The following is a 20,450-nucleotide window of genomic DNA, read 5'->3' as shown; positions in this document are numbered from 1 at the left end:
CTGTCCATTGATAAGGGATTGTTGCCACAGTTGATAAGGGATTTATTGACAACAAAGTTGTCACTAATTAGTATAAACTCCCACTACCATTGCTTCATGCATCATTGACAAGAAAACATGTCGTCACTAAATTTATAGCTTTTACTGACGACACATCTTGTCATAAAAAAGTTTCTATTCACTGACGACATTAAGATTGTCACTGTATACTTTTACCGACAGAGATTCAGTGATGACCCTGCGACAACTGAAATGTTGTCAATAAAGGTCATCAGTGACGACTTTTTGCTTTTTTGTGGCGAAAGGTAGTTGTCACTGAAGATCAAATTTCTTGTAGTGAACCTAGGAGCAAACAAACCAACCTAGGAGTAGTAGTTGGAGATCAAACTTAAAATTTAACCAACCCAAGAGTCGCTGGAAATTAAACTTAAAAAAGTTAAACATTACCCCGCTTGTATGAATTCGTGGGTAGACGTTACTTACGCAGCAGCAGCATCATTTGTTGGATATTTTCCTGCCGCTATCCTTTTCCTCTGCTTTTTCTTTGCAGCAGAATAAGGTTGGCTTGTAACCCTCTTGGAGCATGCTCTCAATCTCCTCCAGTGGCAAACCTTTGGTTTCAGGTACAAGGAAGAAAATGGCCACCAGTCCTAGAAAGGAGAATCCAGCAAACAAAAGGAAAGTACCGGCATAGCCAAGTGCTTCTTTCAGGGTCAAGAATGTCTCACTAACAATTAGATTAGATACCCACTTAAAAGCTGCAGCAGTTCCACCACCTATCCCTCTGAATCTAAATGGATATATTTTGGAGTTGACAATCCAAGCTGCAGTCCGCATCCTAGGAGCATATGAAATGATGTACAATCCTAGAAGTAGGAAGGTGAAAATTCCGAATTTGCTCGGACAACCTTCGGTGAACCATACACGATGTTCGCTGTGGCATTTTCGCCTTAGATTATCATCCGACACTAAGCATGCCGCAGGTTGGTATTGGCTAGCTCCATTAGAACAAAAGGCATACCTAGAAGGTACCTTCAAGCATGTCATACAATTCCAAGATGCTGGATTTCAGGCTTGGACGAATCCAGGACAGGTAGAATTGACGCTAAAATTGAAGGATTCAGAGTGACTGACTCATGAGGCATAAGAGGAAGCTTCAAAAAACACGATGGACAACACCACCAGACAAGCTATGATCCCAAACATGGAAATTATCATCAATCTCCTCCTGCCATATCTGTCAACAAAAAGCACACTGATAATGGTACCCACAACATTAAGACCAGAGGTAATCAGAGATAGTGCCAAAGCTGTCGAATTTGAAGCAAATCCTGCAAATTGTACTATGGTAGGACTATAGTACATAACTGTGTTGATGCCAACAAACTGTTGAGCTACTTGAACAGTGATACCAGCGTACAGTCCCCTCCGGACTATTACATTACTCCAGGCTCCTTTAAGCTTTGTGAAAAAGTTTTCACCTATAGACCCTTCCAGAGCTTTCTCAGCTTCGATAGAGGCTTTTAATGCCTTGACTTCTTCATCAACCTCATCAGCAGGATAAATCTTTTCCATAGCCTTCCTACCTTCGTCCGTTTTATTCTAATCAACAAAATGCAAGGTTGCCAACATCAAATTTGATGAAAATTGACAGAGAATTGGTATTATTTAAACACTACACTGCAGCAGAAAATTTGCATTACTACTAGAGATGTATTCTCTATGTTTACTGTAGACACCAAATTTTCAGTGTAATTTCATTTATTTTTTTTATTGTTTGTCGTGCTAGGTTTATTCACTTTTAGTTTTTAGTTTTTAGTTTTTTATTTTTAAGCTTTATTTTTAAGCTTTAGCATAGAATTTCTTGGGAAAAAGGAAAAGCATTCAAAAATTATGTTTTAGTTGTTTTGATTCAATTTTTCTTGGAAAAATGAAAAAATGAAAAATAAAGAAAAATGAAAGGAAAAATGAAAATTGCAACTTTGCTGTTTATTATTTTTAGTTTGTTTATTTTTGTCCAATGTTAATTAAATTGTTTTTTTTTTTACTTAATTTTATTATCAAGTTTGTTAACTTTAAAAAAAAAAAAAAAATTTACACCGCAGCTTGCAAGGACAATCGCGCATGCCCATCGGATGGCCTGGGGTTGGAGAGAAATCTCCTCTTCCATCCTCACCCTTGAGGTGAGGGTTTGTCTGGTATAAATACAAGAAAGAACGGCAGCCGCAACAGAGGGAGAGGATCGGGGGAGATAGAAAAACATCAAAGGGAAAAGAAAGGGGAGAGAAATCTGGGCTAAAGTCTGAGAGAGAGAGGAGAAAAGAAACAACGGCTGAGAGGGCTTTTGGGGGTAACAACTGAGAGAAACCAGAGAGAAGGCCGGCTAGAAAAGAAAAGAAGTGGCAGAAACAAGGGAGGAGAAAGTCAGAAACCTACGCGTGAGGAAGAAAAGGCTAGGAAATCCGGGAAGCTTGGAGGCGGAAAAGAAAAGGAAGATTGTTAAGAGGGTGGTTGACTGCTGAAGGAAAGCTAAACCAGAAGGTTTTCAGCCGCGAGGACGAAGAGGGATCTGCGTCGTCATCATCGCTCTTCCATTGACCTTTTTTTTGAAGGTTTGACCGAATCATCCGAGCCCTTTCTCCATTCCTCGATTCAGGTATCAAATTCTTCTTTTAAAGTTGAAAGCTCTTTTCTTTAGTTATTCGTTTGCATTTCTGCGTTATTACTGGTTCTGGTCTTGCTAAATCTGGAGTTTGGGTAAGGAGTCAGCATCTTGCATATTGGTGTCTTGGCCGAGAGAAAATTACCGAAAGTTTCCAACTTTGGTTGGCGGTGTGTTTCAGACTGAGTTTTGGGATGCAAGTCTAGGGTTTTTTTTCCTGAAAGCTAGTGTCATAGATTATTATTTGAGTTTATTGCTTCTGTCCATGTGAGGAATAAGAACAAAACCAGAAGAATAGCACGCTTTTCCGGCAAGTTGAATTTCTGACCTCTCGTTCATTGATTGCCCTTTAGTCCTGTGGGTTTGTATATCTTTCTTTTATGCTGTTTTTTTTGGTAGTAATAGATATAAGATGCATGTTTGCTAGTTGGGGACTGATGTGAAATGTTTGCATGTGGATAACGAACCTTAAATTCACACATGGACTTATAGTGTTTAAGTTTTGAGTTTTAGGGGAAGGATGGTACACAAAAATCTGCCGCGACGAGCTCAAAGTTTTGGTTTGTTGCGGCAGTACCTGCTGGTTTCTTTTCTTCTTGGTTTGTTGAAATTTTAGGCTGCAATTCGTTGCAGTCGAATTAGTGAGAGGATTGAAGTAACAGCTGCACTCTAAATCAGTCAAGGCATTCCGTGTTTTGTCTTGCAGAGGAGACTGCAGTTGTGAAGTTGAATTCTTTCATTTTTTTTTAACATGTTTGGATTGTTGAAACTTTTGGACTTAGCTTTTTCTTTGGTTTTGGTTTGCTGGGTGATGGTGGTACCACGTGTATGCTTGATTACCATTCCAAATAGCAATATATGGTATAACAAATAGCTGCAATAAGTAAGTTTGTTGCCACAGTATTGATCTTTCATTCTGGAAAAAGCTTCAGTTGCTGAAGCTTTCCGTTGCGGCAATCTCTTTCTTTCTTTTGCTGTTTAATTTTCTTTCTAACCTTGATGATCAGCTCCATTTTCTTGTTCCAATCCTACAATGAAGTTACATGTTTAGTTGATGATTGATAGGTAAAATCTTGGCATGTGGTGAACATATTTGCATGTTGAAATGGAGGGAAAGCCTTGGCAGAAACCCAGTAACCAGAAATGAAGGAAGCCACTCGTATGCATGCATGGAATAATTTTCTGAAAATTACACTTTGGCCCCCCAAGTCTCTCTTTGTTCCACTATGACCCAACCAATTGATTAATGTCATCAATTTAGTCCTTGGCAACTTTAATTTTTACGATTGCATTGCTTGCTTTGCTTCAAATAACTACCATGCTTTGTTTCAATTGCACTTAAGTCATGACTTTAGGGGCTTTACGATCAAGTGAGCTTTGTATTTGCGCATTTCTTTTAATTTTTCTCAATTAAAGTGGTACCTTGACTTTTTTATTGTTTTGAAGCCATTTTTCTTTCGTTTGGGCATCAACTCAAGGGAGGTATAACTTCTTTTATCTTTTTTGTCTCTCCCCTATGTGATCCAACGTGCTAAGTGAGAATTGCATGCCTACTTTGCTTTCCTTGCCTTCCCTTAATTCCTTTCATTTATGTCATTTACTTTTGCTTTTATTAAGTTATTCTTTTATGGGGTATGTGTACACCTCTTGGCTTGTAATAGATAGGGCTTGGAGAGCATTTTTGTCCATTTTTCCCCTTCCCCTTTTGTTTTAGTTAGCAAATGTAATAGGTTCATTAGCTTGATTGCTTGCCTTTGTTGCTACGTGTTAATTTGTTTTATTAGGCTCTTGCATTTAGTCGAGCATGCTAAGTGTTAGGTGCTACGTGTTTATAGATGATTTGCATGTCTACTTGCTTTCTATAGTCGTAGATGAATATGATGGATGAAGGCACGTCACCGCACTAGTCCAACGCTAGTTGTGGCTTATTGTCCCGTTTTCCACTAGTCCAACGCTTGTAGGAATGCATAGATATGGGCTAGTCCAACGCTAGACCCTTAGGGATTCCCCTCTCGTTAGTACATACTTGCATGTTTCACTACATTTCATGCATTTTTTCTTAGTTTTCTAGCATTTGGTATGCCCCTCCAACCCTTTCCCCTTCATTTTAGGTTTTTGCATCTTCATGCTAGTTATAGGTTACATTTGCTTGAGGGTCCCTTTTCGATAAGGGAAACGAGCGAGTGTGGCTACAAAATAGCCTTAGCACGCTAGTTCTTCCTTCTAATCAAAGGGAAAATTAAAGTCATGAAGTTAGGAGTCATTCCCGTACCCGACTTGATGCATTCCTATAGGTTCATACACTTTCATTCTCATCATGTCAATCCCTCACCCTCTTATCCACATTTTCTCACTACTTATATCCTTCTCAATACAAATGCCACGTTCACACATTTTTCTTCTTGTCACTTGTTTTTCTACCTCACAAATTGCACCCAATTGCACTTATATGTATCTACTATCATATTTTCATCCATTTGCACACAAACACCTTTATTTTCCCAATTTACACACATGCACTTGTCTTACATTCGCACACATGCACGTTCTATTACATTTTCACACTTGCACTCATATTTGAGTCTTCATTTGCATCATTCGCGACCTCTATGAGGACTTTCCTTATTGGCCACCACAACTCATGTGGTTGGGACCAAAAAGCCTCGTAAGAGACATTTTAGATTTAGGATTGCATTTCTTTTTCATATCCATTAGTCATATCCAACATGCAACGCATATTTTGGGTAGAAAAATTAGGAAAAGAAGGGCTAAGTCACGCAACTAGCTTTGGCTAGGGTAAGGGAGCGTCTTAGGCTTTGCCTTTGCCTTCTCCCTTATCAAATGTGACTCCCGATCCCTTTCTTTGGTTACGTAGACCTAAAAGTTCTTAAAAAGGGGTTTGTTTACTTTGCTTTTCAAAAAATTCATTTTTGGGTGACTTGGTACACCCTAACTCTATACCAAGTGGCGACTCCATTTTCCATGCAAAAAACCTTTTTTGAACTCTGTTTGGCCAAATCGTCGCATTTTCAAGTCCCACGGCCTTTTATTTTCATTTTCACACACATTCACATACATATTCCACACACTACATTCACACACATCAAAAAGTGGGGCGCGACATTTGGCGACTCCACTGGGGACTTCCTAAGTGGGTCCAAGCATTTGATTTAGCTATTCTTTTCCTCTTTCTACCCTTTTTATGCATAGCATTTGGATATTAGGGTTGCATTTTTCTTTTTAGGACTTTTTGCCTTGCGCGCGTATCAAACTATTCCTCACTCACGTATGTATGATTGGTTGTTTGGATGTATGTTATACTTGTTTTATCTCACGCTTTGCATTGCATTTGGGGGGGGGAGGGGTGTGTGTCACCTTTAGAGCCTCGCGTTGGTTCTCAACTCCTTCCCTCAAAATAGGGAACACTTCATACGTGCATGTTTATTTACTGTTATCCCATTTTATTTTATTTTTTCGTGGGCTCTTTCCCACACCGCCTTGTAGGACTAGGAATGGTTTCTCTAGGTATGTGGATGGTGTGCTTTGCGCCCATAGCAATACCTAAGGGACCGCTCGAGCCACCGACCGAGGGTCTTGGGATTGATGACCCATTCCCTTAGATCTGAAGGCTTGGGGACCTTTTTAAACCTTATCGAGTCTAGTTGCATTAGTGAACCCCAGCCTCATGCATCCATGTTAGAGTTTTCCTAGGTTAGAGTCAACCTCACCCTTTTTAAGCACATTAGGCACGAGGGAAGGGGTTCCACCCCTTTTATTTGCTTTTATTGTATTTCTTTTCTTAATTGCTCCTAATATGTTATGTGTAATATCAATTGCACTAACCATTTTTTTGTTTTCTTGGCTTGCATTCATGTGCCTTAGCAATAAGAGGCCTCTTTGGCACTCTTTTAATGACTTACCCACTAGATAACTCACATGTTAAAATTTCAGTCATTACACTTAATTTGCAATAAGTACATTTCATTTTTAGACCTTTTCCCCCGATACATTTCATTTATTCATTTTAAGTAATTTGCACGTTTACGTTTTGTACCATCCAAAGGGGTAGTGCACAAGGTAAGGTAGGATCCGATCATTTTCATAGAGCGATCTTTGGAATATGAGCGTTTAATAATCACTTTTTGGCCATTTTATCAAATTGGTAAAAATCCCTTGCAAAAAGGACATTAATTTGAAGAAATTCACAAACAATTCCTCGCTATTGAGACGACAAATAAACTGAGACCAAAATTTGATTTTAGAAGGCTCATAGACTAATGCATCGCAATAAGCCGTCAATTCCATTCAGTCCATTGGATCATGTTATTCATCAATTTCATCCAGTCCATTTTATCAATTGGTTCATTTTTAGGACAACCTAGTCGATTTTGAATTCATTTGACTAGTCTATCCATTTTAGGGCAATCTAGTCGATTTTTGAATAAGATCACCAATTTCATTCAATTCATTTGATTAGTTTACCCATTCTTAGGTCAACTCAATCAATTTTGAATAAATTCAAATCATCAGCTTCGTTCAATTTCGTTTGACCAGTTTACCCTTTTTAGGGTGATTTAGTCAATTTTCCGATCCATTTGACCAGTTTACCTATTTTTAGGGCAATTCGGTCGATTTTGAATAAATCATCATTTCACTCGATCCGCTTGATCAATTGATTTCATTCAATTCATTTGATTAGTTTAATTCATTTTTAGGGTTATCCATTCAATTTTGAATAAATAATCAAATTTCATTCAATGCATTTGACCATTTTACCCTTTTTAAGGTGATTCGGTCAATTTTTGAATAATAATCATCAATTTCATCCAACCCAGTCAGCTAATTAGGGTTTTAATGTCAAATTTCAGATTGAGGCGCCTAGTTGTTCACCCATTGCATTTTTATTTGATTTGGATAAATTAGGGTTTTGATCTGTGTTAGGAAATTTCAAATTTCTTCAAACTCGCCAAAGTTAAATTAATTCTTGTGCCAATCAAAACCAATCATTCATTCGGAGTTGTCCTCATATTGTTGGAGAGCTCCCATTGTTCAATTGATCCAAAATTTCCAAATCACTTTCTAATCAGATGCCAATAAGTTGATCGGATCCATCAGGTATGGTATCGTGCCTACCTCAGAGGATTACATCATTCTAGGCCTACCCTTGGCACAAAAAGGGCTCCCCGATAGGACATGCATCCGAATTTTTGGAACATCTACTAACTCTTGTCTTTTTCTTTTCCTTTGTTTTATTTTTGTTAAAAAAGCTAAGCCAGGGCTAAATCTAAAAGCACACCATTTCGTATTTTCAGGTAACATTTAAACATAGCTTCTCGTCGAAACCCCATCGTAACGCGATCCCGTAGTAAAGCCCAAGGGAATCGTGTAGACATCAGTACTCAGCCAGAATCGTCTGATAAGACTGCTGCAACTACCCAGCCGGAGGCCACAAGTCCCGGGGTTCAGTTGACTGAATTACTCACCAAATTTGGGGAAATGGCGTCTGAGATGGCCGCCCAAAAGAAGTTGATCGACGAGCTCATTAGTAGCGGAGTGCAGCCCGAGCCTCCGCCCGTCAAACATCCGGAATCCGAACCATTTGTCATTCATCCAATTCAAACCACTTTTGAGGGAGTTTTCAACCCGCAGTATACTTACACTCAAAATCCTCCGTTCTATCCTCCCTATGGGCAAGGATTTCAGCCTCAAGGTGGTCCAAACATGCCTCCTGATCCACAAGCTTTTTATCAGACTACCGCAGAGCCTGTTGTGCCGGAGCACACTGTTCAAACCAAGCCAGAAATGGGAGAGTCGTCTGCCCCGATTGATATGAAGTTACTTAAGCGGTTGGATCGTTTCGATGAGTTCATCAGGAAAAGCCAAGGTTTAAGCAAACAAGGGGTGTTAGACTACGATGATCTGTGCCTGTTTCCAAATGTACAGCTGCCTGAGAGGTTCAAAACCCCGAAATTCAACAAGTATGATGGGACGGGTAATCCCAAGACACACCTCCGATTGTTCGCCAACAAATTGGGTAAGGCAACAGATGATGAAAATCTACCTTTAAGGCTATTTCCAGAGAGTCTGGAGGGGGATGCACTCGATTGGTACTCCAATCTGAAGCCCGAAGAAGTAAAAACCTGGATTGACTTGTCCAATGCTTTTGTAAGGCAGTATGAGTATAACTGCGAGCTGGCTCCGACACGAACTACGCTGGAAGGGACAAAGAGAAAACCCTCTGAAGATCACAAGACTTATGCCAAGAGGTGGAGAAAAATAGCTGCAAAGGTTGAACCGCCAATGACTGAAGATGAAATCATTCGCACCTTTATTAAAGCACACGATCCCCCGTATTTTGAGGAAATCTTTCGCATGACTGGATGCTCATTTGCTGCTATTGTCAATAAGCTTGAAGAATATGATGATTTTGTGAAGGCTGGAAAGATTGTTAATGTGTCTGCTCTGAAAACTCAAGTGGAAGCTTTGCAAGGCCAAAGTAATGGTGGGAAGAAGCAACAACTCCAGAAGAAAGAGGGGGAAATCGCTTTCGTCTGGGATCAAAACCCTTTCCCAAGACCCAGACCTCGACAATACCCTACCTACTCAAACCCTTACCCTTACTATCCAAATCCTCACCCAGTCTACAACGCCAATATCAGCCACCCCCGATCTCACCCAAATTACACTAATCCGCCTAGAGCCCCTTTTCAAGTGTCTCAACCTAACCTCCAACAAGTTCGACCCCGACCTCCCTACAATCAACAATTTCCTCCACCAAATAGACCCACATATAACTATCCTCAACCCACCCAAACCTACAGCCAAAGCCGTACCCGAACATTCACCAATCTAGGCAGGCCGTTGGATCAGTTGTATGAACAATTAAAAGCCGCTGGTAAAATCGGCGTAATTCCCCCTCTGACTTACCCTCATGGCGTCCCTAGAGGATACAACCCACAGTACACTTGCGCTTATCATTCGGAATCACCTGGCCACTCAACCGCCGATTGCAAAGTACTTAGGCACAAGATCCAAGACATGATCGAGGCTGGGGAAATAGTGCTAAGGGGAAAGGGTGAACAAGGACCAAGTGTAAGTACAAACCCCTTTCCCAAACACAAGGACACCTTTGAGGCATCCACCTCCAATGATGAAATTTGAAAATCCTGAAGGAACTTTGCACAATTTGGATGGCCGAGTATCTTCCCTCTCGAAGGGAATTTCGGTAAAATCTAGGGATTGTTATTTACTAAAGTTCATGAAAACTATTTCTTGCATATGTGAATAGCTTAATGAAAGCATCTTTTGCAATTGAGTTTTGACTTATTTCCGCTTTAATTTGGAGTTTCATGAAAAGCACAATTTGTTTCATTTATTTATTTGATTATTGTCCTGATTGTTTAATTCTTTTAAGATGGCCAAAGATAAAATTATTTGACCCTTTGAATATCACTATTCTGGAATTCGATGAAGCCGCACATTGAAAATCCCTTCGTTAAAAAACCCCTTCATTGAGAAAAATCCTTCATAAGAAAATCTCTTCATTAAGAATCCTTTCATTGAGAAAGCCTGCATTGAAAAACCCCTTCATTGAGAAAATCCCTTCATTAAGAAAATTCCTTCTCTGCCAAGTTCGAAGCTGATTGGTTAAAGCAGCGTCACCGACGATTGATTCTGATTGATGAAAAGCAGCTGAATGCAATGTGCCATGGCCAATGTTACCACAATGCATGGCCTATGTCCGCCACCAATCCTTTGGAGAAGGGGACAAAGAGTTAAAACGAGTTTTGCCAATGAAAGATGAAGCCAAAGATGAATTCGCTTCAAAATGGCAAGGTTCATTGGTCGTTCAAAAGGTGTTGCCGAGCGGAACATTTGTTCTAGATGGATGGACAAACATTCTCTCAACCTGTCAACTCAGACATGTGTAAAAAGTTTTTATTTTTGATTATGCAAATTTCTTTTGGAAATCATGCAAGGGGCGAAACAAAAGTCAGGCCATCTTCCTTTCCAATTAAAACATTTCATCCCTCGTCATCCCCTTTGAGCTATCAGAACAATAATTTTCGTTTGGCAGCCCCTGAGAATTGCAAACCCCACACTGGGGCAAATGTATTTTGAGAAAGGATGATCAAGAGGAAAAAGAAGAAAGAAAACCCCCACATTAGGGCAAATTTATTTTGAGATGAGATGATCAAAAGACAAAAAAAAAAAAAAAGGCAAAAAACCCCGACACTGAGGCAAATTTAGTTTTCAAAAGGAAATGCAAAAGTGAGAAAATGCAATGAAAAATGCGAAGAGAGAAATCCAATCAAACTGGGGCAAATTTTCCTCGGTTTCATTCAAAATTGGAAATAATTTCAAAATGATGCAATCTCAGGTTATTTCACACCTCTCATTAAAAATTTGTTTTCAAGCCACATTACAAGCTCATAAAGTCCATCGTTGACTTATTCCTTCATGACAACCCAAAGTGAGGATTATGCTCATAAGAAAATCCATCAATCATTTGTGATCATAAGGGTATAACCAGTTTCGCATGCTTAGCTATAGTTTCTATCCATATTGTTGCAAGCCTATAAAGCTCATATGTGGACTATGTTTTCTTAAGAAATAAGGGTGACAAACTCTTTGCTTTCACTAAGATGTGATGTTGAATGCATTACAATTTTGGGCACAAGAACCAGACAAATCTTGACCTCTCATTTTCCTTGGCCACCTCAAATCAGAAATAAAGTCACTTGATTGGTCCTGAAGATGAACCAACTGGAAATTGTGACCCATTACCCAAAAACACAGATGCTAAAAGTGAGGAAGAAAAGGCTAGGAAATCCGGGAAGCTTGGAGGCGGAAAAGAAAAGGAAGATTGTTAAGAGGGTGGTTGACTGCTGAAGGAAAGCTAAACCAGAAGGTTTTCAGCCGCGAGGACGAAGAGGGATCTGCGTCGTCATCATCGCTCTTCCATTGACCTTTTTTTTGAAGGTTTGACCGAATCATCCGAGCCCTTTCTCCATTCCTCGATTCAAGTATCAAATTCTTCTTTTAAAGTTGAAAGCTCTTTTCTTTAGTTATTCGTTTGCATTTCTGCGTTATTACTGGTTCTGGTCTTGCTAAATCTGGAGTTTGGGTAAGGAGTCAGCATCTTGCATATTGGTGTCTTGGCCGAGAGAAAATTACCGAAAGTTTCCAACTTTGGTTGGCGGTGTGTTTCAGACTGAGTTTTGGGATGCAAGTCTAGGGTTTTTTTTTTCTGAAAGCTAGTGTCATAGATTATTATTTGAGTTTATTGCTTCTGTCCATATGAGGAATAAGAACAAAACCAGAAGAATAGCACGCTTTTCCGGCAAGTTGAATTTCTGACCTCTCGTTCATTGATTGCCCTTTTGTCCTGTGGGTTTGTATATCTTTCTTTTATGCTGTTTTTTTTGGTAGTAATAGATATAAGATGCATGTTTGCTGGTTGGGGACTGATGTGAAATGTTTGCATGTGGATAACGAACCTTAAATTCACAGAAAGCTTCCGAGTGAACTTAGCATCTTACAAGTTCATCCGCGTGCCGCAGGTTCCTTTTGCTGCTGCGTGCTTAATTTAGTTTTTTTTAGCCTATTTTTTTTTCCTTGTCTGCATTGCGATTATTGCTTGCTGGATATGGCTTTTGATTTGTACAGCCACAGACGCTGCCCTTTAACTCCTTATAGTGTTTAAGTTTTGAGTTTTAGGGGAAGGAAGGTACACAAAAATCTGCCGCGACGAGCTCAAAGTTTTGGTTTGTTGCGGCAGTAACTGCTGGTTTCTTTTCTTCTTGGTTTGTTGAAATTTTAGGCTGCAATTCGTTGCAGTCGAATTAGTGAGATGATTGAAGTAACAGCTGCACTCTAAATCAGTCAAGGCATTCCGTGTTTTGTCTTGCAGAGGAAACTGCAGTTGTGAAGTTGAATTCTTTCATTTTTTTTTAACATGTTTGGATTGTTGAAACTTTTGGACTTAGCTTTTTCTTTGGTTTTGGTTTGCTGGGTGATGGTGGTACCACGTGTATGCTTGATTACCATTCCAAATAGCAATATATGGTATAACAAATAGCTGCAATAAGTAAGTTTGTTGCCACAGTATTGATCTTTCATTCTGGAAAAAGCTTCAGTTGCTGAAGCTTTCCGTTGCGGCAATCTCTTTCTTTCTTTTGCTGTTTAATTTTCTTTCTAACCTTGATGATCAGCTCCATTTTCTTGTTCCAATCCTACAATGAAGTTACATGTTTAGTTGATGATTGATAGGTAAAATCTTGGCATGTGGTGAACATATTTGCATGTTGAAATGGAGGGAAAGCCTTGGCAGAAACCCAGTAACCAGAAATGAAGGAAGCCACTCGTATGCATGCATGGAATAATTTTCTGAAAATTACACTTTGGCCCCCCAAGTCTCTCTTTGTTCCACTATGACCCAACCAATTGATTAATGTCATCAATTTAGTCCTTGGCAACTTTAATTTTTACGATTGCATTGCTTGCTTTGCTTCAAATAACTACCATGCTTTGTTTCAATTGCACTTAAGTCATGACTTTAGGGGCTTTACGATCAAGTGAGCTTTGTATTTGCGCATTTCTTTTAATTTTTCTCAATTAAAGTGGTACCTTGACTTTTTTATTGTTTTGAAGCCATTTTTCTTTCGTTTGGGCATCAACTCAAGGGAGGTATAACTTCTTTTATCTTTTTTGTCTCTCCCCTATGTGATCCAACGTGCTAAGTGAGAATTGCATGCCTACTTTGCTTTCCTTGCCTTCCCTTAATTCCTTTCATTTATGTCATTTACTTTTGCTTTTATTAAGTTATTCTTTTATGGGGTATGTGTACACCTCTTGGCTTGTAATAGATAGGGCTTGGAGAGCATTTTTGTCCATTTTTCCCCTTCCCCTTTTGTTTTAGTTAGCAAATGTAATAGGTTCATTAGCTTGATTGCTTGCCTTTGTTGCTACGTGTTAATTTGCTTTATTAGGCTCTTGCATTTAGTCGAGCATGCTAAGTGTTATGTGCTACGTGTTTATAGATGATTTGCATGTCTACTTGCTTTCTATAGTCGTAGATGAATATGATGGATGAAGGCACGTCACCGCACTAGTCCAACGCTAGTTGTGGCTTATTGTCCCGTTTTCCACTAGTCCAACGCTAGTAGGAATGCATAGATATGGGCTAGTCCAACGCTAGACCCTTAGGGATTCCCCTCTCGTTAGTACATACTTGCATGTTTCACTACATTTCATGCATTTTTTCTTAGTTTTCTAGCATTTGGTATGCCCCTCCAACCCTTTCCCCTTCATTTTAGGTTTTTGCATCTTCATGCTAGTTATAGGTTACATTTGCTTGAGGGTCCCTTTTCGATAAGGGAAACGAGCGAGTGTGGCTACAAAATAGCCTTAGCACGCTAGTTCTTCCTTCTAATCAAAGGGAAAATTAAAGTCATGAAGTTAGGAGTCATTCCCGTACCCGACTTGATGCATTCCTATAGGTTCATACACTTTCATTCTCATCATGTCAATCCCTCACCCTCTTATCCACATTTTCTCACTACTTATATCCTTCTCAATACAAATGTCACGTTCACACATTTTTCTTCTTGTCACTTGTTTTTCTACCTCACAAATTGCACCCAATTGCACTTATATGTATCTACTATCATATTTTCATCCATTTGCACACAAACACCTTTATTTTCCCAATTTACACACATGCACTTGTCTTACATTCGCACACATGCACGTTCTATTACATTTTCACACTTGCACTCATATTTGAGTCTTCATTTGCATCATTCGCGACCTCTATGAGGACTTTCCTTATTGGCCACCACAACTCATGTGGTTGGGACCAAAAAGCCTCGTAAGAGACATTTTAGATTTAGGATTGCATTTCTTTTTCATATCCATTAGTCATATCCAACATGCAACGCATATTTTGGGTAGAAAAATTACGAAAAGAAGGGCTAAGTCACGCAACTAGCTTTGGCTAGGGTAAGGGAGTGTCTTAGGCTTTGCCTTTGCCTTCTCCCTTATCAAATGTGACCCCCGATCCCTTTCTTTGGTTACGTAGACCTAAAAGTTCTTTAAAAAGGGTTTGTTTACTTTGTTCCAAAAAACCACTTTTTGGGTGATTTGGTACACCTTAACTCTATACCAAGTGGCGACTCCATTTTTCATTCAAAAACCCTTTTTGAACTTTGTTTGGCCAAACCGTCGCATTTTCAAGTCCCACGGCCTTTTATTTTCATCTTCACACACGTTCACATACACACTACATTCACACTTCTCAAAAAGTGGGGCGCGACATTTACCTCCCCATAAAGCCATCTAGGAGACTCAGGAAGCCAAAGCATCAAAAGAAATTGGATCAGAGGCGGTAAACCTGCTACTCCAAGCATCCAACGCCATGCCCCGCGTATCTTGGTGAATGCATAGTTGATCACGTAAGACAGAAAAGCTCCTCCGGTAATCAGCATGCCGTTGGTGCTAACCAATGCACCTCTAACTCTAGCAGGAGAAGCTTCCGAAATATAGAGGGGTTGTGTCATGGATGCTATTCCAACTCCCAATCCCACAAATATTCTTTCAAGAATGATCATCCAGGGAGCAGGAGCAGAGGCCATAAGTATGGCACCTGCAACGAACAGCACATCAGCTAAAAGAATTGATTTCTTTCGACCACACTTGTCATTGAGCCAACCACCAAATGCAGCACCAATCGCAGCTCCTGCTACTGCCATGCTAACAATAGTTTCTCGCAGCCATGTGTTGTTTTTAACAGATTCAAAATCATCCCGGCTGTAGTGCAAGGCACCAGAAATAACACTATTATCATAGCCAAACTGAAGCCCTCCAATTCCAGCTGATAAGGCAAGGCGCATAATATAAGGCGTTCTCCATATTGCCCGCCAGAATTCCATGAGTTCTGTTCTACGCGCACCAGTAACACCCCCCTCCACCATCTTGATTCCAACTGGGTAGTAACTTCACCAAACAAGTTCCAAATGGGTAAAGAAAGAAGAAAGTTTCAATAGATGCTTCCGAGATCAAGAAAACTTTGGTTTTGTTATAAAACTAATACTAATGTGACGTAGGATTTGAGTTATTTATGTGGTGGGTAATATGTTAAGAAAATAGGAAAAATTAAAGAGTTCAAGATAAGAGAAAAGTAAGAAAAGTACTATTCTTTTATTCACTAGTTTTTTTCAGCTTCGCGCATCGGATGCCCTGGATCTGCGTTAATCAAGGATCAAATGAAGGCAAGTAATTTAGTGTAAAATGCTTATATACTTAATACATGATTGGCGTTAAGTAACCGCGGGACATTTGATTTTAGGCGATTTGGATACCACTTTTATTCATTTACTCATTTGGTTAATTTTGTCCAGATAGTCAATAATGGGCTTAAGATCTTTGCAAATTCTTGATACTATAAATAAATGATGCATTCATTTTAAATATATAAGTACATATAAATATTATAATCATGGTGATATTAAAAACTTTTAAAAATATGCTCACGCTATTTGTACATAGTTAATAATGAAATAACTTTAAACAAGTAAAAACCTTCCTGAAACTTATTATGAATAAATACAATGGTGGTGCCAATATATATATATTTTTTATAAAACACACTTTTATTGCCTTAAAGGAAAGACATCGCAAGAGGGACCATAGACCTTGCCTCCCAAGAGTACAACGAAAATATTAAGCTACTTGACTGGGAAAGGGAGCTCGCTCACACCCAACAAAGACTCCTACGAAGAGCCCCAGCACTTTCGAAAAGAAGGGAGACCAATCTTGTCCAGCCTAAAGTGCCCTCGAGCCTGAGAAGGGAGTTCCGAGAGCCGGAGGTAGGTTCTGGTACCCCCATCAGCATAACCAATATTAGATAAGCTATCCGCCACTTGATTACTCTCTCGCAAGCAATGGGAGATGCTAACGACATGGGACGACAGTTGTCAAAAAGATCGGATTTCCGTGTCAATACTCCACGGGCAGTGAGCTACTCGCTGCAGGACCTGAACGAGCACCAAGGAATCCACTTCAAGTTGCACCTCGCATATCCACGGGAGATGCATAAGTTAACCCCGAATAGAAGGGCCTTCGCCTCAGCTTGGATGCTAGTGCAATGTCCGAAGAATGTGGAGAAGGCGAACAGGATCCCCCCCTCACTATTACGCAGTACCCCACCCCCTCCCGCCCTTCCGGGATTGCCTTTAGAGCAGCCATCCGTGTTGAGTTTAAACTCACCCGGATTCGGCCTCAACCACTTCACCAACCTGAACGACTCCGGCTTGCGAAAAAAGGCGAGAGAAGCATAAAAACCAAGCCATGTCGGGGAGGTCCAAGAATATCTCGGGAACTTCAGACTAAAAAGATACCGCACGTCATCTAGAATAAACCCACAGATAGCAGTAGGAGAGTAAACTTTGTCATCAAACCGCGCTTTGTTTCTAGCCTTCCAAATGTTCGAACAAATCAGGGAGGGGATAATCTGGTGGGCAAACTGCAAGAACGCATTTGTGCACGAGGAGAACCACCAACGAGCCATGTGCCCCCGTACAGAGGCCCCCACATGCAAGACCCCCGCAGGTGATCCAAAAAAATTCCATGCTGCAGCGGCTACGTCGCCTTCACAGAAAACATGGTCGAGGGACTCAACCATAGCCTCAACACAGCAAAAGCACTTTGAGGGGCCAGAAATACCTAGCGTACATACCGTAGAGTCCAGGGGCAGCCGGTTCCGCAGTAGTCGAAGCATGAAGAACGAGATTTTCATCGGAAGGAGGGGATGTCGCACCCTGGAGGAGATAAAAGAGCGCGACCCACGGCCAACCACCAACTCGAAAGCCGTGCTCAGTGTGAAACTCCCAGACTGTGAGGGTGCCCAAACCATAACATCCTCCTCGTTCTCCTCAATCCTCGATAAAGCAAACCGAGTAATCTCGGCTACTGTGTCAGCCGGCACCCACGCCGCCAATAGTTGAGCATCCCATCTGCCCCGCCTAAGGAAATCCGAGACCTTGTGATCCGAGACACTCTCCACACGTGAGGACAGAGGACCAGAACCTAGCCAGTTGTCGAACCAGAAATGTGAGCTCCCAGAACGAATAACAAAAGTGATGTGTCGCTCAGCTAGGTCCCGCACCTGGAGCATCCTACGCCACGTGTGTGAAACCCCCCACTGAGGCCCCTACCATGCCTGGATGTGCTTGAGCGGCATACTTAGCCATCATAAAATTAGCCCAAAGAGTCGAGTTCTGCCGAAATCTCCACCACAACTTCACTGAGAACGCCTTAACAACATCGGTCATGGAGCGGAACCCCACCCCACCCTCCTCCTTAGCCGCACAAAGGTCTCTCCAGCGAATCCAATGATGTTTGGCCACACCCTCATCCGAGCCCCAGAGGAAATTCGCGAAGAGCCTCTCAATTGTAGCCAAGATCGACCTTGGAGAAGACATCACTGCCAATAAGTGGAGCGGGATAGAGGCCAACACATGCTTTATCAGAACAATCTTACCACCAGGCGACAAGAGCCGATTCTTCCAAGAGTTAATCCTAGTCAGCACCGAGTTGCTTAAATCCTGGAAGAAAGCCTGCTTCTGCCGCCCCACAAAAAGAGGGCATCCCAGATAACGTACCGGAAACACCTTGTATGCGCAACCCGTAATGCGCTGAATTGTAGCCCTCCTACCTCGAGACATCTTTGAGTGCACCATAAAACCACTCTTTGCTGCATTTATACTTTGCCCTGAGACACTTTCATATCTCGCCAACGTCTCCATGAGCAACTTCAAGGACGTCGTCGAAGCACTAGAGAAGATGAGGATATCGTCAGCAAGCCCCAAGTGAGAAATAGGAGGACAAGACCTAGGAACCTTGAACCCACAAAAACCAGGACGCAATAGGAGTTGGTTCAATATACGAGAAAGCACCTCGGCTCCTAGAATGAACAACGAGGGGGATAGAGGATCCCCCTGTCGGAGGCCGCGTGACACTGGGAAGAAGCCACAAGGCATACCATTTATGAGCACTGAGAACCACGGATTGGACACCAGGCGCCAAACCATATCGATCCACCTTTCACCAAATCCAAATACACGCAGGACGTTAACCAGGAAAACCCAAGACACCCTGTCGTACGCTTTTGTCATGTCCAATTTGATTGCCACATTCCCGCCCCTATTTTTCCGCCCAATACCCGAGATTACCCCCTGAGCAAGCAAGAAATTGTCAGCAATTTGACGACCACGGACAAAACCACTTTGATTAGGAGAGATGATGCGGGGCAGCAAAGGGGCCAGCCTCTCCGTGAGGATTCGGGAGAGCACCTTGTTAAGAAAATTGCACAGACTGATAGGCCGAAACTGCGCAAAAGAGCTGGGGTTCTGCACCTTGGGAATTAACACGATCAATGTCGCAGTGACTTTCCTCGGCACCGTCTCTCCACAGAAAAAGCTAACGACCGCATTATAAAGATCCTGAGCAATGATATCCCAAGCAAACGTGAAGAACTTCCCGGAATAGCCATCAGGACCAGCCGCACTATCCCCATCCATAGCGTGAACGACCCGCCGTACCTCCTCTAGCGTAGGGACCTGTTCCAACATATCATTATCAGAAGGCTGGATGAGTTTGGGAATAATGAGGGACAAATCCCAAGAGGAGGTAGGCTCCGCCGAGAAAAGTGAGAAAAAATACCGAACCGCCTCTACACCTATTCCATCATCTGATGTGATCCAATTGCCCTGCTCATCTCGGACCCGGTGAATAATTGATTGCAATCTCCTCTGCTTAACTACCGAATGGAAAAACTTGGTATTCTTGTCCCCCAACTCTAACCATCGGACTCTCGCTTTCTGTTTCCAAAAATTCTCCTCCACTAGCAAGCACCGCCGCCACTCTACATTGGCCCGTTGTAATGCCTCCTGAGCATCAATTGAACCATCCTCCTCCACCCGCTTTTCCGCAGTAAGCACGGCCTCCTCAGCTCTCCCTGTATTGCTGAAAATGTTCCCAAAACTCTGCTTGTTCCAAGCTCGAATGTCGGATTTTAAGTGGGCCAACTTAGTGCAAACAATTTGGAAAGGGGAACCAAAGCACTCTTGTTGCCAGGAGACCTTAATGACGTCTTTAAAACCAGAGTGGGATGTCCATGTATTTATAAACCGAAAAGGCCGGGGCTTCCCATCAGCCCGCGAAGAGACCGAAAGCAAGAGGGGAGAGTGATCAGAAGGGTCTCGTTCGAGACGTGTCACCGACACCACAAGGCCCACGTCATAGCATGCGTGATTGAGTAAGAGCGGATCCAGACGCTTCCAAATTCGCACCCGTCCCAAGCGGTTATTGCACCACGTAAAAGAAGAGCCAGTGAAGCCGGCGTCAAACTGCTCTGCTGACGACAGAAACTCCTGGAAGTCAAGTGCCTCAGACAAGTGGAAAGGCCGGCCTCCTTTCTTCTCCCCTGCATTCACCACAACATTAAAGTCCCCACCCACAAGCCACGGTCCATGCAAAGGCTTGTCCCTCAGCAAGGCACTCCACAGAACCCGTCGTTCCTCTCTCGTGCATGCAGCATGGACAATGGACACAGTCAAAGGGACTGGAAGGCTAGTGTGGGAAACTAGAAAAGAAGCGTGCTGCTCCCCCTCCCCCACCAACACCAGTTGAAAAGGCCCATTATAGAACAACCATATGGAGTTAGAAGTATTACATACTACATTATCGAAACGAAGCCTATGCCTAAAACCAACCGCAAGCATACTAC

General features: G+C 41.7%; 1 pseudogene; it reads right to left on the bottom strand.

Moving 5' to 3' along the window:
* Window positions 1–495: 495 nt before the first annotated feature.
* LOC113750529 lies at window positions 496–15,636 on the bottom strand (annotated as a pseudogene).
* Window positions 15,637–20,450: the final 4,814 nt, after the last annotated feature.

Source organism: Coffea eugenioides, chromosome 10 (genome assembly GCF_003713205.1).
Source record: "Coffea eugenioides isolate CCC68of chromosome 10, Ceug_1.0, whole genome shotgun sequence".
Lineage (NCBI taxonomy): Eukaryota > Viridiplantae > Streptophyta > Magnoliopsida > Gentianales > Rubiaceae > Coffea > Coffea eugenioides.
The sequence above is the reverse complement of the archived record's forward strand: the minus strand, read 5'-3'. Positions and strand labels throughout refer to the sequence as shown.